The 20,837-nt window shown below is 42.4% G+C and overlaps 1 protein-coding gene and 1 long non-coding RNA gene across 25 annotated transcripts in view; one reads left to right on the top strand and one right to left on the bottom strand.

Moving 5' to 3' along the window:
* Nucleotides 1-2,000: 2,000 nt before the first annotated feature.
* PHLDB2 (pleckstrin homology like domain family B member 2) overlaps nt 2,001-20,837 on the top strand; it is a 217,835-nt gene continuing 198,998 nt past the window's right edge. For all 23 annotated transcript variants that reach the window (XM_049105425.1, XM_049105427.1, XM_049105426.1 and 20 more), the window contains exon 1: nt 2,001-2,283. The gene's annotated coding sequence lies outside the window, so the exon portion shown is untranslated. The remainder of the gene's footprint in view (nt 2,284-20,837) is intronic.
* Nucleotides 7,457-9,819, bottom strand: LOC118353152 (uncharacterized). Of its 2 annotated transcripts, XR_004811518.2 has the most exons (3): nt 9,647-9,819; nt 9,198-9,257; nt 7,457-7,852 (listed from the first exon to the last, which is right to left on the bottom strand). It is a non-coding gene; the product is annotated as an uncharacterized LOC118353152 (long non-coding RNA). The 2 variants fall into 2 exon arrangements; XR_007407986.1 differs by lacking the exon at nt 9,647-9,819 and having other exon boundaries at nt 9,198-9,497.

Below are 20,837 nucleotides of genomic sequence, written 5' to 3' on the forward strand. Positions count from 1 at the left end.
CAAAAGCTGCCTCCCAACAACCTTGCAGGTTTAGGACTAACTGCCACACGTCAGAGGGGTTAGCGGACTACTTCAGCGAGACCAAAATGCCCTGACATCACACACAAAATTTTGGAAGTATGTGCACTTCCTGCTGGTAGAGGATCCGTAGCTCTCCTCGGATTCTCAAAGGAATCTATGATTCTAAGAAATTTACACACCACTGTCTGTCAAGTACCTGTGAGAATGGACTATCATTGAGAGGTTGTTGAGCAAGCGAAGATGGCTGACAGGCTCGTACCAGAAAGCCTGGGTCTTTCCTATTTAAAAAAAATGAACTAAACTAAGACTCATATGAATTTGTTGATTATGGATACTCTCTTTCAAAAAATAAAGTTGGATAAAGGAAGATAAAAAGGAACGGACTAAGCAAGTCCAAGGGACCCTGAGGGAGAGTCAGATGGGCTCCAGCATGAGAGGGCGGTAGGAGATGGGAGAAACCAGGCACACTGGCAGACACGGACAGTGACTGGGTGCCCTGCACAGGTCTGAACGTCACATTTCGAGGGATGTGGACAGGTTGGAGCCTTTCCAGAGAAAGACAGCTAGGAGGGAGAAGGGTCTGGAAGTCGTGTCACATGAGAAACTAGAGATGCTGAGTTTAAAAAGGACTGAGAAAAAGGTGATGGGGATATCTTCAAATATTTTCAGATTGTTACATGACTGAGGTATTAGAATCTTATGCATTTAGAGGTGAGAGGACCAGAGAGCATTTGTCCAGGTGCTAATGGCACAGGAGAGAAAACGGAAAACCAGACAGAAAACACTGGCCTAACGCAGAGCTGGGACAGGAACCTGGTCTCTGAGTCTCCTCCCAGTGTCCTACCCCAACATCTGCAACTGCCTCCCTGAGTGCCTGATATGCAGGGAAGAACCAGGACCCATGAGTTGGCATCGCAAGAAGGTAGAGTTTGGCCCAATAAAAAGCACTCCTATCTGAGGTAGTGAGCTCACCAACAGGCAGAGTATTTCTGAGAGAGTGTGTATTGGTTTTCTATCACTGATATAAGGAATAACCACAAGTTTTGTGGCTTACAACAGCACAAATTTATTACCTTTCAAGTCTAGAGTCAGAGGTCTGAAATGGGCCAGCAGGGCAGCGTTCCTTCTGGAGGTTCTAGAGGAGAATTCATTTCTTTGCCTTTTCAGCTTCTCGAAGCCATGCTCCTTGGCCAGGAGCATTTCTTGCATTTTCAAAGTCAGGAGCTTAGCATCTTTAACCTCTCTCTGACGCCCCTTCTATCACCATGTCTCCTTTGATTCTAGCATCTTATAAGGACCCTGTGATATACGGGGCCCACCTGGATAAGCCAGGACAATCTTCCATCTCAAAATTCTTAACTTGATCCCACCTACAAAGTCCCTTTTACCATGTAAGGTGACACATTCACAGGTTCTAAAGATTCGGACGTGGACATCTCTGGCGGCTCTTCAGCCTACCACAGAGTACTATGGAAAGTGCATTGACATTGGCACCGTTTTATAACAGTGAGTTCAAATCCCGATTTAAGCACCTACTTGTTGAATGGCTATTACCTGTTTGAGCTTCTGTTCCCTCATCTATAAAATAGGACTAAAATTTCAAGGTTACCATGAGGATTTATGCTAATATACATACCCGTTCAGTATACAGCACACATTCAATAAATGGCAGCCATATTTGTTCAAGGAATTTCCAGATGATTCTCACCAGGCAGGAATTCAACAGAAGAAATTCTATTAAATGAGAGATTTGCTAAAGTGACCTCCAAATTCCCTTTTGAGGTTGCTACCAGGAAAAGAAGTGAAATAAAAGGGATTTTCCTCCCCTGTATACTTGTCTACCTCACAGATCTGGTTGCAAGATAACGGCTTTTCTGGATAGTCAATCGCTAACAGATCTGCTTTCTGCCCCCGCCGTGCTGCTATCGGGCTTGAGCAGGACTGAGAGCCTGGACTGGTCTGTAATGATTGGCCAGACCAGGCAGCTGAGACCAGCGCAGGCTCCCTCCTTCACATCTGTCAACATACCTGGCTGCAAGCAGGCCGCAGCCAGTGACCACCGTCTGCAGGAGCCAGGGAGAGCAGGAAAGCAAATAGAGGGGAACACCGTGGTTTTGTGCTTGAGAAAAAGCGAAAACCTGTGTTGATGCTTCTTATTACCGTCCCAGACTCTTCAGCAAGGATTGGAATGGTCGTGGGCCACCACTGCTGAGTCAGGAAGGAATTTGAGAGAAGAATCCAGATTCCCAAGCAGCAATCAAGGTAGGCGATCGCTCTGGTCATGGGCCTTTCTCTCAAGATGACAAAGCAAGCATTTTGCCCAGCCTTGTAGCCAGAGTGTCTCCGACGATGGTCTACTGAAGGAGATGGGTTGCAGAGTTGTGGGTGTGTATCGAGAGAATTCGATCATTTGTCCACCAACATGGTCTGCAAAGAGGGCCGTCTTTTTCTTCCCTCCTCTCTCCTCTTTGAAAATTGTCGTTGTTCTTCTACGTATTTCAAAGGTTTAGAAAGCTTTCTATCTTTCATTATAAAAATCATATTTGTGATTTCTTGAAATTCTTCCATTAGTCTGGGCTCTTCAAACATGACTTTGTTCCAGAATTTTGTTTGCATGAATTCTTTCCACTTTCAAGCTATAGCAGAACGGTTTGCATTATAATTCTGAGGAACATGCTGTCTGCGCAGAAAGCTGTCAAGCTCAAATGATAGGATTTCCCAGGAAGCCGTGTGCATTTTTTGGCTTTGGAACCTAAGGAGTTAAAAGTCTTGAAATTGCTGGAGCAGAATCAAGCTTATTTACCTAAGCTTATCACCCAGGGCAGCTGGGTCAATCATTTACTGACGAAAGGTTGTTTTCTAACTTGACAGAGGACCACTGAAACCCAGGCCTTTCTCTGTAGAAGAGACACAAGGCAACGTAGAAGGTAGCGCTCTCTGGGGCTAGAGAGTTGTAGCCTCTTTCTCCTGCCCGGAGTTGTAAATGCCACAGGGTCCTTCCTGGCTCAACAACAAACATGAACAAGACTCATGCACAAACTGAATACCTGATGTCACCTCAGGCTTAAGAGCTTGTGGCTTCTAAGAAGCTTCCCCTACTTCTGGAGGTCTACAGGGAAGAAATAGACAACAGAACAAGTTATTAAGAGATGCTCCAGGGGGAACAAGATTATCAAGTAATCACCAAAAACATGGAATGTTTCCCCCTTCAAGTCTACACATTCCAGAAATACGTTCTTTTTAATAAACACGATCCCATCTTCGTTAGGTCTGAATCTAACTCCTCCAGGAAGGCTGTCGTATTGTCATCCTGTACACTTGTCAGGTCTGTGCAATGGCTCCAAGCTCTTCTCATCGTTAGAAGCCCTGGTGATGATAGAGAAGCCTTATTTTTTCTGAACTCCCTTTAGAGAAAGAAAGGGTTGAGCCATTTTCCCACCAGCGTCATGTTTGACACGATTTTTGTCAATCATTTATGGGATGGAAGCGAATCCCCTTTGATGTGGTTTGTGGCTGGAATTTGTATGTGGCTCAGGCAGTTAACTAGATGCAGGAGTGGAGACCACGGCAGAGGGTGGCCCAGACGCAAACCCCATGTGCGATTTCGGGTGAGTCTGTGGCTAACTCCCAGGAATGTGGTGAAGAATTATGGAAACTGATACATTTCTGTGAAGATATTAGCCCTGTTTAATGTTAAGTGTGCGTCTGGCTGGTTTCCAGAGAATGTTCTTAGATAATGCATGCGAGGGGGGTGGTTTTGAAGAGGTGGGGGGAGTGTATCAGAGCATTCCAGGGCAGTGGCCAGATTTACCCACAATACCTTGGGCTGCCTTAGGGACAGACAGGTCTTATCTATCCTCTCTGCACAGCATAGGGCTTAGGCCAAACTTCCAGCAGCCCTCGGGAGTCTATCCAGCTTTTCTTCCCATTTCGTGCATATTGGACCCTAGGTGGGGGGACGGCACTCTTGAGATTGACTGGACAAGGTAGACTGTATTGTTCTTTTTACAGGTTAAAAGTAAGAATCCAGAAGTTAATTAAATTGCCCACGTTTACTCAGTCAGAGGCTGAGCCAGGATTCTATCAAATTCTGTCTCGTACTCAATCCAGGGCTTTTCCCAAATGTCATGGAGTTAAACACACACAGGAGCAGAAATTGTGGGTGTGTGGGTGTTGGGGAAGGGGGGGTCACTGAGGAAAGCAAGGCTGACTAACGGTGTTAGCAGTTCACCACTGGCCCTTGGATGTGCCATGGCCAAGGCCAGCTGGGTCCCTCTCTAACCAAAACACCAGCAGCAACTAGACAGGACCTTCTTCAAGGGGGAGTTAGGGGAGGAACAGGCAGGGAGCAAAGACAAGTTTTCCCAGTCCTGGTAGTGACAGTCACTGGAGTCTTCCCAGTCCTGGATATTTCTTAAGTAAACGCAGGGAATTTTCAGGCTAGATCTCCACTACCCCAGAAATACTTAAGTACAATGTTGGAACTATTTCCAGGGTAATAGATGATACCATTCCAATCCTTCTCTGGGAACTAAAAAAAAAATTAATTACGATTTCACTTCACCTCAGCTCATATCCACACATTAAAATCCAAGGGATTTGGACAGAAAGAAGCTTAAAGCAGGAGGGAACCTTCAACAATCTATCACGTCAAGGCTCCCAGTGTCTGCAACCCAAAGAGATCCATGTGAGCCCGGAGTCCGAAGGGCTTGTTGGTTGGTGTCAGTCAAGCAGTAAACGAGTCAGGTCCTCCTTTTCTATGAAACTCCCATTTCACTTCTGTTAGGATGCATCCTAAAAATTCCATTAGCTGTCTGGCAGAAATTCCAAAGCAGCCACAATTCCTGAGCATTTACAAGATCAAGATAAAGAAATGCCACTGTGAGATGGGGTTGGATAAATATCTTCGAACAAAGAGTTTCTTCTTTATACTGACCCACCTCATACATTCCAAAGAGTGTGATATAGCAAAGGCATTACAAATAGGGATCGCAGTGCCAAGTCCACCGAGCAAGCGCCCTCTTCTGAGACAGCTGACCCTGCATGAACTGGACTCCCATGCTATCATTTTTATGAACTAATGTTTATTAGGATAAAGAGAAAAAGTTGAAGCTGAGATACAAGGACTCATAACATTTCACCTTTATCTAGTGCCTCTGATGACCGGAAAAGGAACTGCTCCCTTTTTATCTCCATTTTTAAAATTTAAGCCTTATAACAAACTTATGCGATTTGCTCAATCCATGCATCTCAGATAGCTAGTAAGATGAAATTTAAATTGGGGTCTGTCTGGCCAAAGCCTGTGTTCTTTAGCACTCTGTTTTGGGGAAAAATACCCAACTGTATCTACACTATTTGTATTCCAAGTGTAAAAGAGGACTGGAGGACTCCATAGAGTCCTTTCCAAGTTATTGGCATGGACCTTCAGAGTATATATTTACGACTCCCTCCCCCAGGTGTTCTTGATCCTATATAGGCATAAAACTCAATATCACAGGAGACTTCGTCTCCTCCAGGAAAGTAACAAGAAAACACACATAACTCACCCTCTGGTCACTATTTTGATCTTATGAAAGAAAATTCTCCTTTTTCTCCTGGTTCACAAACATTGTTTTGTTGATCTGTTTGATTTTAATGTAGCATAGAGACGATTTTTCCATTTATTGTACCAGGAATGTTTATTTCCACAGTCAAATCTCTATTTGAAAAAGGGAAATACATCCAAACTCCCCATATCTGGTTTTCTTTCATGTTCATCACAGCCCTGTAAGTGGGGTGTCATTTTCAGATGACATCTTTGCAGATCAGGAACCTGACACTCAATAAAGGTGAGTGCCCTTCTCAATATCACTCAGCTCACAAGTCCTATAGTTTCATGGGACTCCAAATTCTTTGCCTTTTTTTTTTTCCCCAAAGCACAAGCAGTTCTCTGGATTCTTCAGGTTCACAAATGGTGCGAATGGGACAATACAAGCTATTTTCAAAAATTAAAAATGCCAACTGACTACATTGCCTGTTCTCGGGCTACAGAGACCTACTCAAACGTTGATTGCTTTGCTTTTGGTTGAGATTCTATCCGGTCAGCATGGTGATGCTGTTACTCTAATTAGATTTTCGCTGAATAGCGAGAATGAACATACTAATTGATACTTAATAAAATTTGCCTTAAAGGCAAAAGCCGTTCCACCCATGAGCCCATAAGCAAAGTTAAGAGATGAAAGGAATTCTTGCTGGGAAAAAAATGTCAGAAACCACTGGTTGCATGCCTGGGGACAGTATATATGGGTAGGGGTTACAGGTCCCCATGGTGTGAGAGACACAGTTCCTCTTGGTTAACCCTATGACCACATGGTGCCTTGTGGTCAAGCAGTCACCCAATGGTAGAAAACCTAAGGCTGTCCTCCTACAGAGCGGGTATCTGTCATGGGTGTTGTCATAGTACCTCTAGAAGCCACCCAACGTTACAGGAGGCATCCTTGTGCTCTGTGAATTTCATTTCAGTCCTAAGATGCTCTAAGGAGCCAGAGAGCCTTGTGTCCACTGTGCATCTGCAGGAGACCAAATGTCTTCTTAATTCCTAATGCCTCGCTGGGAACTGCTCCTGGCTGGCCATTGGAGTCTCCATCCCATGTGATGGCCCCGTTGTATGCATCCTTGCTTGGGGATTAATGTGTATTTTCATTGCGCCTTGTGTCCCCACCTCATGCCCTCAGAGGCTCTAAGGGTTTCGGTGCAGGAGAACCCGTCCACTTTGGGCAACGAGCAAACAGAGAGAATGAAACTCCTGCCCTGCCCCACACCAACCTGTTCTCTGCCTCTCTACAGCTCCAAGGTCAAGTTTCCCTTGGCCACAGTTAGGAAACTGAAGGTCACAAAAAGCTGGCAGCGCATCATGCCTTGGAGAGTTTCCCAGAAAGCAAAATGAAAATGAGATTGTTTTCACATAAGACCTCTGTATTTGGAGGACAGGATTCAAAGAGTTTGAATTCACAGTTTCACTGTGCACTTAGGTAACCCCCACAAACTCTAGTTGTTTTTCTTTTCCTGAAGCCAAAACAATATCAAAAATACTTCCTGCGGAGAGCTCTAACTAGGCAAAATTCCTTTTTGTCATTGCTGAGCTGATGTTTTCAAGGATTCATATCTTAAGATAAGCCTTATATGGTGTGTTTAGCTGGGGCTCCTGTGTCTTTCTGTGTAAGGATGGCTGACCATGGGCCTGCCTTATTGGAATCTCATTTGATTTCACAATGTGACGCAGCTGAAAACTTATGGTTAGTAAGTGAGTAGGTTGCAAAAAGAGAGAGAGAGAGAAAAAAAAAACTCAGAGACCAAGCAAAGATGTTGCAACAAAGGAACAGATGGTAGGTTCTCTATGACCCAAAGAAAACCCATACCCCGATCCTGAAAAGACATACCTTCAGATACAAATACATGTATTCCACAAAATTTAGCTTTATTTTCTGGATAGGAATCCTGACTACAGGCTAAACCCAATGGCTAGATCTCCCAATATCCGACTATTGTCTACCAAAATTCATCTCAGTTGGTTTCTCTTTGCAAGATGGAAAAGCCCTTGATAAGAGGTATTATTATAGAATATAGTTATTTTGGTAACTTACAGTCCAACCAATAGAACATAAAACATAGCCCGAAAGAGGCACCATGGTCCTGACTCCACCATTATCTTGCTCTGTGGTTGATGTCAACTTTTAAACTCCTTGGTGGTGACTCTCTGCATCTTCACGGTGAATAACCACAAACATTCATTGACGGGGTCATCCTCAGTTCTGCTCTCGTCACTTACTCTTTCCGAGAAACATGTTAGACACTGTTTTCGAAACAAGATTAAATAATCTTGAAGGTTTTATATTTACTGAGTGAGCCAAACCACAGCCTCCTTAGAGTCCCCTGTTTGGGTCTGTGTGTGTGTGTGTGTGTGTGTGTGCGCACGCGCGCGCATACTTTTAATTATCTGTTCAGTATTCTGGGGGCACCCAGGTGGCTCAGTTGGTTAGGGCTCCAACTCCTGATTTCCGGTCAGGTCATGATCTCAGGGTCGTGAGATCGAGCCCTGTGTCAGGCTCCATGCTGGACGTGGAGCCTGCTTAAGATTCTCTCTCTCCCTCGCCCTCTATCTCCACCCCTGCTCATGCACACTCTCTCTCTCTCTTAAAAAAAAATTATTCGTACAGGACTCTGAAGATTTCCAGTTCTCAATATTCATTGATGATAATAAATTAGCAATTGACAGAAAATTTAGTAAAGAAAGTGATTTAAAAAAAAGAGAGAGAAAGACTTTGTCATCGCCAGGAATGACTAAAGAAAGAAGGAGAAATATCAAGGTGTGGTGTGGAGGGCATGGTGTTTTGAAGACCATTTGCTCTCTGGCGGTCAACAGAAGGGCACAGCCGTTTGATTGTGCTACTGCTACACACTGGCTCTGCGACACTGAGCAAATCACTTCAGCTCCCCTGGCCTCAATCACCTTTTTTAAAAAATGGAGGCAAGGGGATGGGAATGTATGATTTTTTTTTTTTATATAGTCTCCTCTAGTTGTAATATCCTGTCTTCTGTGAAAAACTAGAAAACTTGGAATTTACAGTTCATTTAAGAAGAAAATACACAAATGATGTTTAACTCTCTCGAGCTGCTCTCCCTCTCTCTTAGATAAATGAACTGAGGGGAATAAAAAAAAACTGCTGAAAAAAGAAAAAAAGATGTCAAGAATGAAAGTCACATTGGAGAGGGTGGGCATGGGTGTTTTCTGGAGAAGGAGCCCACTCAGCCGGATCAGATGGAGGCCACGGCCTCAGAGTTGTCCTGTCAGGGCTTCGGGCCTGGCCCTGGCGCGCAGCTCCGCCACACCCGAGGCCACTAACGTGAGCTGCAGCAGCGCGCAGTCATGACGATTCTCCTCCCTTTATAAATAAACGAAAGCCCTGAAGGGTGACGTGACGGGTACAAGGTTACAGAAACATGGCAGAGTGACAGACGGTGACATTTTAAGCGAAAGGCGGAAGAGTGAGGGACGGAGCTGTACCTCCTGTTAAGTTCACAAACCAGGGCTCACGGGCTCTGGAAGGGCCTCCAGTTTGCCCTGGATCCTGAGCCGGTTCCTGTGCCCCCTGCCCCTCCCCACACCCCCTCCCGGCTGCCCTGCCCCGGTTACTCACCCAGGTGGTTGCTCACTGGGTGCTGGTGCTCATGTCCCTTCTTGTCAGCTTCATGAAAGGCTATTTGTGAGGAAGAGAAGGCGTAACAGGGAAGAGGAAGGCATCAGAGATCTTCCCTGAGGGCGTGAACTCTAAAAGGGCAGTTTTCTTGAGAGAGACTATGGGTCCCCTCTTCCATTCTGTGGAAATGAGGGGTCATCCGGCTGACTGACAGAATTAGGAGGTTCTGTGCCAAGCATGGGTAATTTTTATTTTTCACCTCTGGGGTTATTTCACTCCTCTCTGCTCTACTTGTCCCACAGAAAAGGGACAGAGGATAATGCTTGCTCACTGTGGCAACCAGAAAGCCGCCCTGGGCAGGGCTGTTCAAAGGAAACTGCTAATTGCACCAGGCATGAGGCATGCCTGGAAGCGCTAGGAAGAGAGGGTGTCCATGTCGGGTTACTCACCACTTTGGACCCACGCCCAGGGGGCTCGAAGGCCCTGAAGAAGCTCACTCACAGGTAGTGACAAGGAACTTCCGGCCCCCAAGAAAAGCACTGAGAGAAACAAGGCATCAATGGTCTCACGTCTAAGGCAGCGTTCACAGGCCGCATCACTTCGCTGCCCATTTTTGTCCCTTTTTAAAGACGAGAGAGGGCAAGACAGTATTAGTTATTATCATCCAGGGATACCTGGTAATTTTCAAGGAGGTGAGGGGAACACCTTAAATTCAGTAAGAATAGACTGACTTCCTGGCAGGCTCCTCAAGTGACTTTCTGTTGTATGTTACTGAGCTTTCACACTTCTCAGTTTTCACTCTATTTCCAGTATCTAATTGATTTCTTCTGGGGGAGCCTGTTGGGGAAAGGAATGGGTAACACAGTAGTGTGAGGTGGACACTGTCCACCATCATATTGGCTGGGCTCACTTTTCAGAAGCCTCAAAACAATCAACCAACCACCAAAAGTCACCCCTGGGTTGCCCTCCAAATACATTCAGTTAAGGCAGGATAAGGGAAAAAAAAAAAAAAAAGCTTATGATTCAGAGGCCAGAGAACCAAGATGGCCCCTGATTCCAAGAAACATTATCAGTGTGAAATGTAGCTCCAAAATAGACCTCAGTGTACTCCCATTGAGTTAAAAACAAAAGCAAAAACAAAACAAAGCACAGGATGATCTCATATATTCTCTAATGTTAATAACCAAGTGACCAAGCACCAGTTAGTACGGTCACAGGTTCTTCTACAGAGTTCGTGGGCACTCTATCACTTCTTCAACTGACTTGAATTCCCAATATTGGACTGGATTCTCCAGCCCTGTCAGTCTTCTAGTGGGTGAAAAAGTCTTTCAGAAGCAACATAAAGCCCTGTTTTCCTACTTTCAAAAAGCCATCTGGTCATTCATACACCTACCCATAGTCCTTCACTTAGTACATGGTCAAGCGAGTCAGAGCCCTAACGGGTAGGTGTATGAAGTATGCTATCTGTGCCCCAAACTCTGCCAGAAAGTGAAGGTAAGGAGGGGCTTATCCAGTAGAGACTTTCCAGAAAATGCAGAGACTGTTCCTAATAATCCAATTTTTTACTGCCCACTAGTCTGAAAGGCAAAGAGGCAGCATTTTAAACAGAGGAGATTTTCATGCTTCAGGCATTTGGGGGCACCAAGTGTTTTCATGTAATTGCGGAAAACTAAAATAATTTACAAGTTGTGTGTGTGTGTGTGTGCGTGTGCAATGCATGGAAAGAATTTTAATATGAAAAAGGCATTAGATCAGTTTTGCAGAAAGAAAAATCTTTTATCTAAACTATTCCTGGATGGAGGTTACACAAAATCTAGGTACTTATTTAATTTCTGGAATTAATTAGCAAAAGTCTGTCCAAACATGGGCTTAACATTAGACTTCTAATGATAGCATTAGCCCTTCTCTAAAATTGCCACAACACATTTTGATCATTTTTAGACAAGACACACTACAAGAAGCTTTGGCATGTAAAACATTCTTTTGAGATGTCTAAATGAATCTCAGTGTCAGTTAATTATATTGAACTTCATGTCTTCAAGTAACTCTTGGCGTGCCAAATTTATATCTCATAACCATCTTATTTCACATGATTTTTTAAGTAAGATTAATCAATGAAATTTGAGTAAACTAATCAACGGACACAATGGCCTAAGCATTATATGGTTGCACTGTGTGCTTAGCCCAGTCTTCAGACATATTTTTCTTCTTTTCTGCAGACGGCTCTCCGATCATGTCTGGTTATGCTCAGTCTTTGGCTATTCCCCTAAAGGGATTATCTGAGACTCACCATTTTTCCTCTTTGAGTGACTATCTGACATAATTCCTGCTGGGATACTGCTTTCATATCAACTTATATCAGAAGTTATTAATTCCCACTTGCCCCAAGCTAAGGTCATGCAGCATGTTGAGATCAAATATTTTCTATTGTCCTAACACAGATCCAATAAAGACATTTATAGAGTGCCTAATACATGCTTGACACTCTGCCAAGTGCTATAGATGCAGAAATGAGTAGCCCACAGTTTTGTCCAGAGGAAGACCAACATCTCATAGAGCAGATGAACCAACTAGGAGCCATCGCATCATCCTGTGGGGCTATCAGGGCAGTGACAACTGAACACACCACAGAAAAGTTCTGCATGGATGCTAGAGAAGACCTTCAGAGAAGTGGAGGTCCAAGTAGTATTTTAAAGAAAAGAAAATTAGAATTTGCATCCTTCCTTTTCAAGAATTCAGACTTTAGAGATCCCTGGGTGGCGCAGCGGTTTGGTGCCTGCCTTTGGCCCAGGGCGCGATCCTGGAGACCCGGGATCGAATCCCACATCGGGCTCCCGGTGCATGGAGCCTGCTTCTCCCTCTGCCTGTGTCTCTGCGCCTCTCTCTCTCTCTCTGTGACTATCATAAATAAATAAAAATTAAAAAAAAATCTTAAGAATTCAGACTTTAAAGAGAAAGCTGCTCCCTTTCAGAAATCTGTCTGAATATCCTTAGAAGGAGAACATATAAGAGTTGAGATGGCTGTGGTAGCCATGACTAAGGGAGATTTGATTCCTTGGAGAAGAAAGGTAAGAGGAGGGTCCAGAGAGATCCCTATAATTGAAAAGGCAGGGACAGGAAGAACTAAACCTTCACCCTGAAATAGAGCCTGTGCCTCTTTCACATCCCGTGAACCTGGAGCTTTAATTTAGACATTCTCTGCAGCCCCAACCTCACATGATCTTCTAAACCCCGGGAACCTTTGCCTGGTAAATTGTCTTGATATAAATCTGATCTCTACTCAGTTATGACTTGAATGTCATTTATCCTGGTAGCACCCTTAAATGGGAACAAAGAACAAAACACTGGAGAAATAGCAGAGAAGTCTTCTGATGTCGGCAGCTGGCACTAGTTTGGAAGCTTAGGGTTAAAGCCCACACCCATCCCAACAGCCCCCATTACCATCCAAACTCCCACTCTGACTTTAGCACCACACGGCTGAAGCAAGAGATAAGCTGGAAAGGTGAGTTTAGGAGATTTCAGCCTAGTCCAGCTGGAAATCCTTCTCAATTTTCTTAGGTTGGCTTAGGTAAATCTTCAGTGTGTCAGTGAAAATTCTCACCATCTTAAATAGTGTGTCTGTTTCCTGAAGTTGGGCCAACTTGTTGCGGAGTTGTCTGATTCCTTTAGAAACTCAGATCATAAATCACGCTCCCAATGGACCAACTTACATGTTGCTTTCATTCTTTCATCCACTGAAAGAAAGAATATGTGTAAGAGTTAATTAGGACAGATTTGACTACATAAACTTATGTAGAACATAAGAATGACTTTTACAAACACCATAAAGAAAGGTAAAAATAGAAACGGCGAACAGAAAAGTATACTTGCAACATAAATAATAGGCAAAAGCTTGCTATCCCTGAAGAGTACTTGCAAATCCATCCTAGCTAGAGGCAATATCCCAGGAGAAAGTTGAACAGAAAATGAACCGAGAGTTCACAAAAGAAGGAAGATAAATGACCTATAATCATTTAAGAGCTGTCTAGCCACATGAAAAATGGAATGAAGGCAAATTTAAACAGTGAGATAACATTTTCTTCTTATGAGATTGGCAAAATCTGGGTAACACCAGGCATCGGTGGGCAGGTGGGAAACAGGTGCCTTCACACATGGAGATGATACAAGTGTGAATTGCCGCAACTTCTCTTTTTATGGGCAGCTTGTCAAATCACATAAAAATGTCTCACGATGGGTAATTTTTGACCTAAACTCACTTCTAGGATTTACTTTCAGACAATAATAGAAGAGTGCATTAAACATCTCTCATAGTACACACTTATCTGTGGAAGGCTTGTGTAGCGCAACAAATTTTGCAGACATCGCAGAAGGCCTAGATTAATCTATTTGCACACACGCCATCTCACGGGATGAGATCCATCTAGCAGCACCGGTGCAGAGCTTGAATTCAGTCACCAATGGATCTATGATTAAATTTATGTCTACAGTTACGAGCTGGGTGACCTGGGCGGGTCATTCGACCTCTGTAGGCCTCAGTGATCTCATCTTTTAGAAACAATGACAATACTACTACCTGCATCTTAGGATTGAGCCAAATCGAGAGAGATATTTGAGTGAAGCTCTCAGCACACCACCTGACACACCAAGGGTGGAATAACCCAACTGCTGGTAGCAACCAAGCCTCTTGATTCCATGCTGTCAGCTTCTGTGCAAAATGACGAGCTAGAAAGACCTAAGGTTTTGCCTCTTGATCTCCTCCAGACCTTATTAAAATAAAAGTATGTTTTAAAAAAGATTAACCTCAGGATGCCTGGGTGGCTTAGTGGTTGGGCATCTGCCTTTGGCCCAGGGTGTGATCCTGGAGTCCTGGGATCGAGTCCCGTGTCGGGCTGCCTGCATGGAGCCTGCTTCTCCCTTTGCCTGTGTCTTTGCCTCTCTCTCTGTGTCTCTCATGAATAAATGGGTAGGATCTTTAAAAAAATAAAAATAAAAGAATAAACTCGTAACAGAGAAGTTGTTATAAAAAAAGAACAATCTAAATACACTTCCCTTAGTGATTAAAATTATTACTGTTATTTAAAAAATGATTAGACAGACTGTAAAACAATGTTGAAGATGTTTTTCCAACATTTTGAGCAAAATGATGTTGGTGGGCATGTAAGATAAAAGGTAATTAAATAGTAATAACAAAAATTAGATAGCCAACATATGCTAAAAGCACTTGAGTATGTGCCAGGCACTGATTTATACCCATTCCATGCATTATCTCAGTCAGTTCTCCCAGAAAATCTATGAGGTGGCTAGTAATATCATTCCTTCTCTCTACAGTGGGAGAGATTAAGGCATTAAGCAATGAAGAAATTTTCCTCCTGGATTTAGGATATGCACAGAGCCAATGTCACTGTGCTGGATTGTTTCTGCCATGCCAGCTAAGGGCTTCTCCGCATCAAAGAAACAGGCCCTGTAGTTCCCAGACTGCCTTCCCCACTTGCTTTCAGGTTAGGGCCTGCAGTAGGTATCTGTAATTTGGAAGGTGGATAGGTAGAGGTGTTATTCTCCAGCACAGTGGCCAACAGACACACGGGCAACAGATGCATCTGAGGTTCGAAGCAGCTTCAAAGTGAGCATCTAGAGAATCACACACCCTGGGATTGCAGACTGAGCTCAGTCAGTAACAGCTCACGAAAATTTCCCTCTTCCAGCCATTCCAATATTCCTTATATTAAAACATTTCCTACTGAAAACACAGAGAGGCTTTTGTTTTCCTGATCAAACTCTGACTGTTTTAGGGGCCAAATACTGAGACCCTGACACAAATCCAGAAAGTCCCATATCTAACCAGGAGGTGTCCCAGAAACAACACAAAAAATTGGGAAAAAAATATTCAAAAGTAGAATCTTAGTGCTCAGAAGTCACAACGCTTAGATTTAAAGAACTCAGGTACAGCAAAATGAATTTAAAAACAAACCAAAAAAATAACATATTGAAACAAACCCAAAACAACTAAGCAACCTTGTGATATTTTAGAATGCCAATGATTAAAAGAATAAAAGCACTTTCAGAGAGGAAACAGATGGAACCTACAAGGTCTGTGAATTAGACTGGCTTCTGACCTCTCACCAATACCACTGGATACTGCTCGAAGATGTTGGAGAAATGCTTTCAAAGATCTGAGAGGACATGATTTCAAACCAAAATTTTACACCCAGCTAAACTATAAATGCAGGGTTAGAGTAAAATATAGACAACTTTGGTAGGTAAGGTAAGGATTCCAAAATTTTAACTTTCATGCCTGATTTTTTTAAAACAAGGCTGGAAAACTAGTTCACCTGCTAAACTTTCTGTAGAATGAAAGATGATGTATAATCATTTTTATACTATGGGTTTGTTCCCATGAGTATTAAATAATATACAGTGTAACAAGCTTTCACATTCACATCTATTATTTAAAGCAAAAGATTGGGAGGCACTTAGAAAAAAAATGAAGAAATAGAACAGATTGTATTTGCATATGGCAGGATTGTAAAAATAGTACATTAACGACATGATAGTATTTGAATACAGCAAGATCATAAAGATAGTACATGAATGATAGAAGTTTGGGGAGCAGTTTGCTAAAATAAATGACTTAATATATGATCTCTTCCAAATGTATTTCCATTTTGAAAGAAGAGACTTGAAGGACACTGCAGAGCCAATAGGAGGAACTCACCGGCCACAGCAAGGCCAGGGCAGAGGCACCCCAGGACTATGGTTTGTGACCTGCCCCTGAAGCTCAGTTTCCTTTGCTCAGACTCCATATTCCTCAGCCTCCCCATGGAAGCCTGTGCCTGTCTCAGCTTCCCAGAAAGAGCCTCCAGCAGGGAAGGGGTATGAGAACCCAGGCAGACTGAGTAATCCCAATTGCCTACAAGTTCCATTTCTCATGATAACTAGTACATTTAGCAACCTGGCACGTGCTCTAGGTCCTTTATTTTTCCTTCCTCCTCTTTCTAACTCGTTTTTATTTTATTTTATTTTATTTTTTGGTCTTGCTGGATTTTGCTTTCTGTGTAATTTCAAATCTTATTTGGAGTGAGGAAGAGTTTCTCTAAATAACATCAATGACATAAGCTCACTAACCAGTGGCCACACCAGTGCACAGGGGTTTCTTGTCCTAAATTGCTGGAATTAACTGCGTAGTCAGGGTTCTTGGTTCCACAGACAGATGCTAACTCTGCAGTAAGCAAGAAAGGAATTTATTGGAAGGCTGTCACATAGTTGACAGCCGGGGTAAGGAGGCTGAAGAGAAACGCAGAAGGAAATGTGGATAAGACAGCAGAGGAGGCATCACAGAACAGTCCGAGATGCTGTCACACCCACCAGCGGTGGTTCCACTGGCCACATCTGGATGCTCCCCTCCTTCCGGGGCACTGGCTGTCCTCTCTAAAGGCCTCCTGCACATTTGTATTCCTCAGTCAAGCTCAAAGTTGAGGGCAGATGCAGCTGGTGGCCTGAACTGGCAGGGAACTGGGATAGGAAACATCTGGTCCTCTAGGTTTGGGTCTCCTTATTGGGATTCCCTGAAATAGGAAGGCAGGGTAGGCCAAAACGACAAAAGCCCCCTTCACTTGGTGACTTGGTGAGACCCTAGCAGAACACCCATGTCTCTATGCTCACCTCACTTCCCTCGTTAAATTTTTTGCAAAACAGAATGTTAGTGTTAGATTCATTACATTTACATAATATATATTTCCTTTTCCTTCAAAGTCAGACTTCAAACATGAGTTTCTCATTTAAAATTTTTGAGTCTGTTTTATTTGTACTTCTAAATAAACTTAGACAAGGCTGAGGAGTATTTCCTGTTAAATTCTATTGGGACATAAGTTTCAGATTACCTGTGAGTCTTTTTCATTTAAAAGAAAAATCCCTTCTGAGGATAAGTTCAAAGAGACTGAATTTTCTAATGTAATTAACCACCAACAATGTAAGATGCTTATTGCATGAATTCTTGAAAGAGATTTTAAACTGTGATAGTGCAAAACCACTGAACTGCTTGAGAACCAAGTAGATGTTTCTCGTAAATTCTGGTTTAAAAAAAAAAATCCATGGGGAAACAAAGATATCTATTTTAGCAGTGCATGAAAGATGAATTAGCAGTGCATGAAAGATGATGTAGGGATATATAAAGAGTAATTAATATCAACTACAGGTTGATACTCAGCACCCAGTTATATTCACCAGCAAGATTTTTGTTTTACTGGATCTGACTCTACACCTAGTGATTACAGTAACATTCCCCATGTTTATTTTAATCTCCTTTACATTTTATGTCCTGGAGGGTGGTGGTGTTCAATTTAATTTGAATGATTTAATTTAATTTGTCAACCTATGTTAATTTTACAAGAATCCAGATCAAACTGCTGTGTAAACAAGAAGTGCCTTGCAGTATTTTTTGGTGATTAGGCTGGAGAAGTCACAGCTGAACTCAAAAATATGCTGCCAGGGGTGATTTTTCATTTTTCTCCCTATAATTTTAATGGCTCCAATGAAAGAGCTGCTTTTCTTTAACAATAGTATCCTTGTTAAAAGTACTTTAAGGAGCTGTTCCACTACACTGAAACAGTCTAATTAAACCACTAATATAACAAAGATACCAGCACTTGCTAAATCCCAAGACTATAATTCCATCTCATGGCAGAATTTTTAAAGGTGATTTTTTTTCCCAGCATTTAGCTAGATTCCCAGTTGAGGGGACTGCTGTCCATTAGACATTTCTTTGCAAAGAAACATCATTTATGGGTGAGATTTACTACAATGGGATATTATTTTCCTCAACAGAGGCTGTTATTGAAACTGCATATTATCAAGGCAGCTGTCCGATTAAGTTTTTATAAAGGATTAGGGAGTTATATGAGTACCCAACAGCTGCACCAGTGAAGATAAAACCGGGGTTCCTGAATCGTATGTCTCTTGGTGTGTGCAATGAAATGATATATTCTTTACCCATGCAGCAAAACACTCATATTTAAAGGGAAAATTAAATTAGGAACAAAACCTCATTCATCTGAGAGCAAAACACCGTGTGAACACAAATGAAAGATGAACAGAAATATATAAAACTTTGCCCTCCTCTGGAGAAGTCTACCATGGTCTCAGTAGGCGCGATGAAAAATTTCAAAACACTAAGTAAAATTAAAGATGTAAGTAAAAGTTTGAGACATTGAAGAAATTCTGTAAGTTAGTGCATGAGTCACTCCTGAAGAATATGGATATCTGCTATGGAATCTCAGGAGGCAGGAACACATCAGGGCCAGAGGTTAAAGAAGACAGTCGATGCTATTTATCAATGAAGACCTCTGGGAAAAGTCATCAGGATTGTCTGAAGTGTAATGTATAAAAGTTTAAAGTTACCCATGAGATCATCTTCTCCTCCAGGGGTCCCCAAACTTATTTGTTAACAAGAATCAGATGAGAAACCTACTAGAAATAAAATAAATAAATAAATAGATAAATAAATAAATAAATAATTTAAAATAAGAATAAAAATAAATAAATGAAATATGTGGTGCCTTCCTCAGCCCTGTTGAACATATATGACTAGGATTATGTCATATATGTTCAACATATATGAGCCAAGGATTATGTGACTCTTCTTTTATTTAATTTTAAATAATGTTAAACTGACCCTGAAGGCCCAAGAAACTATATTTTTGCCCCAGGGGATTATTTTCAACTGGGAAGTTTAAGAAAAACTCAAGTCAACTTTGTATACTCATAAAACAAAACATTAAACATGTACTAAATGTAAAAACAAACAAGCAAAACAAAACAGGGACAAAGATGTTTATATGTGTTTGTGAATATGAGTGTGTGTGTGTGTGTGTGTGTGTGTGTGTGTGTGTGATCACCTTGAGGCAGAGTAGAGAGAGAAAAATGTGTGCAGGGTCCAGGGCCAAAGAGCTATGGGCCAGTGTCTTTCTCCTAATTGACCCTCCGTAAATACCTGGTACTGGCTGAACTGAAAATGAAGCAAAGAGGGACGTCTGGGGGGCTCAGTAGGTTAAGCGTCTGGTTCTTGATTTCAGCTCAGGTCATGATCTTGAGGTTGTGAGATGGAGCCCCCAGTCAGGCTCTGTACTGGGTGTGAAGCCTGCTTAAGATTCTCTCTCTTTCTCTCTCTCTGCTCACCCCCTCTCTAAAAGAAAGGTGGGGGGCTTTTGGGTGGCTCAGTTGGTTGGGTGTCTGCCTTCGGCTCAGGTCATGATCCCGGGGTCCTGGGATGGAGCCCTGCATCAGGTTCCCTGCTCATGGGTTGCCTGCTTCTCCCTCTGGACCTCTCTCTGCTTGTGCTCTCTGTCTCAAATAAATAAAATCTTTATATGTACATCTATGTAAAATAAAGAAAGAAAATGAAGCAAAGAACAAACCAGGTTGAAAGCCTCAATGATGGCCTATTTATTACCACCTTACATTCAATTCATTTGTAAAATCTCTGTCGGAGACACAGGCATGCACCTAAACAGTCTCTTCTGGATGGTGTAGCAAGACTGAGTGAAAACACTCAGTACCTGGGAGAAATGTAAACACCGGGGAGGGAAAGAGATTTGAGATAGAGTCGAAATTTAAGAAAAGGAGATTCCAGGCTGTGTCACAGAGAACATATCCAGGTGCTTATTAGATTGTGGTAGATTTTGCTAACGCCTGTGATAGAATGAATAGTTCACAAAATAATTTTAAACTGGTTTAGAAGATCTTGAAGAAAGTTACTTAAAATGAGCCCAAGCCCTCAGCAAACCGCAAAAACATAAACTGCCATCTGGGGGATAATCTCACTGTGGCGGGGTGGAGCAGATGACCTAATGCTTTCTCCACCAGCTCCCACCACGCATGCTCTGCTTCTCTCTGCCTTCCTCTGCCAGGGGCACTTTTTGAAACTTCGGTGTGTGTATGTATTTGCCATTTTTTTTTAATGAAAGAAATGCCTGTACTTGTATCCTAGTACATTCTAAAATTCTTTTTGTATAGACTCCCACTTTAAAAAAAATTTATTTATTTGAGAGAGAGAGAGTGAGCAGGGGATGGGAAGAGGGAAAGGAGAGAGAGAATCTCAAGCAGATTCAACAATGAACCTGGAGCCCAACATGGGGCTCAATCCTAAGATCATGATCTGAACCGAAATCAAGAGTCAGATGCTCGACTGACTGAGCCACCCAGGCACCCCCAAACTCCCCACTTTGAATTTGTGAGGCACTTTAATAAAAAGTTGATTTGCAAAACAAACAGAAATAGTAATGTTTTATTTCCTGACTTTTTGAGTATGTATATATATATATATATATATATTTGAGTATATATATAAAATATATATTTTTTAATATCAGAATCAGAGCTTACTAAGAACATTAAATTGGCACTAAATTATTTTCAAACAAAATATTTCAAATGCGTTTTGTTGCTGTGGGTATAATTGGAAAAATGCATGCCTTGACATTTTGCACAGGACCAAATCCATGGGAAGGCTGAGTCAACAGGCATGATGAAGCCATGACTTTACTAGACTCAAGATGCAACAAGTCACACTTTGCTAATGGGTCGTATCAGTTCGGAAATCTGGCCACCTCAAGCCTGTACACATCACTCAGGATGCCAGGATGAAGG

The sequence above is a fragment of the Canis lupus genome, chromosome 33 (assembly GCF_003254725.2).
Source record: "Canis lupus dingo isolate Sandy chromosome 33, ASM325472v2, whole genome shotgun sequence".
In the NCBI taxonomy this organism is placed as follows: domain Eukaryota; kingdom Metazoa; phylum Chordata; class Mammalia; order Carnivora; family Canidae; genus Canis; species Canis lupus.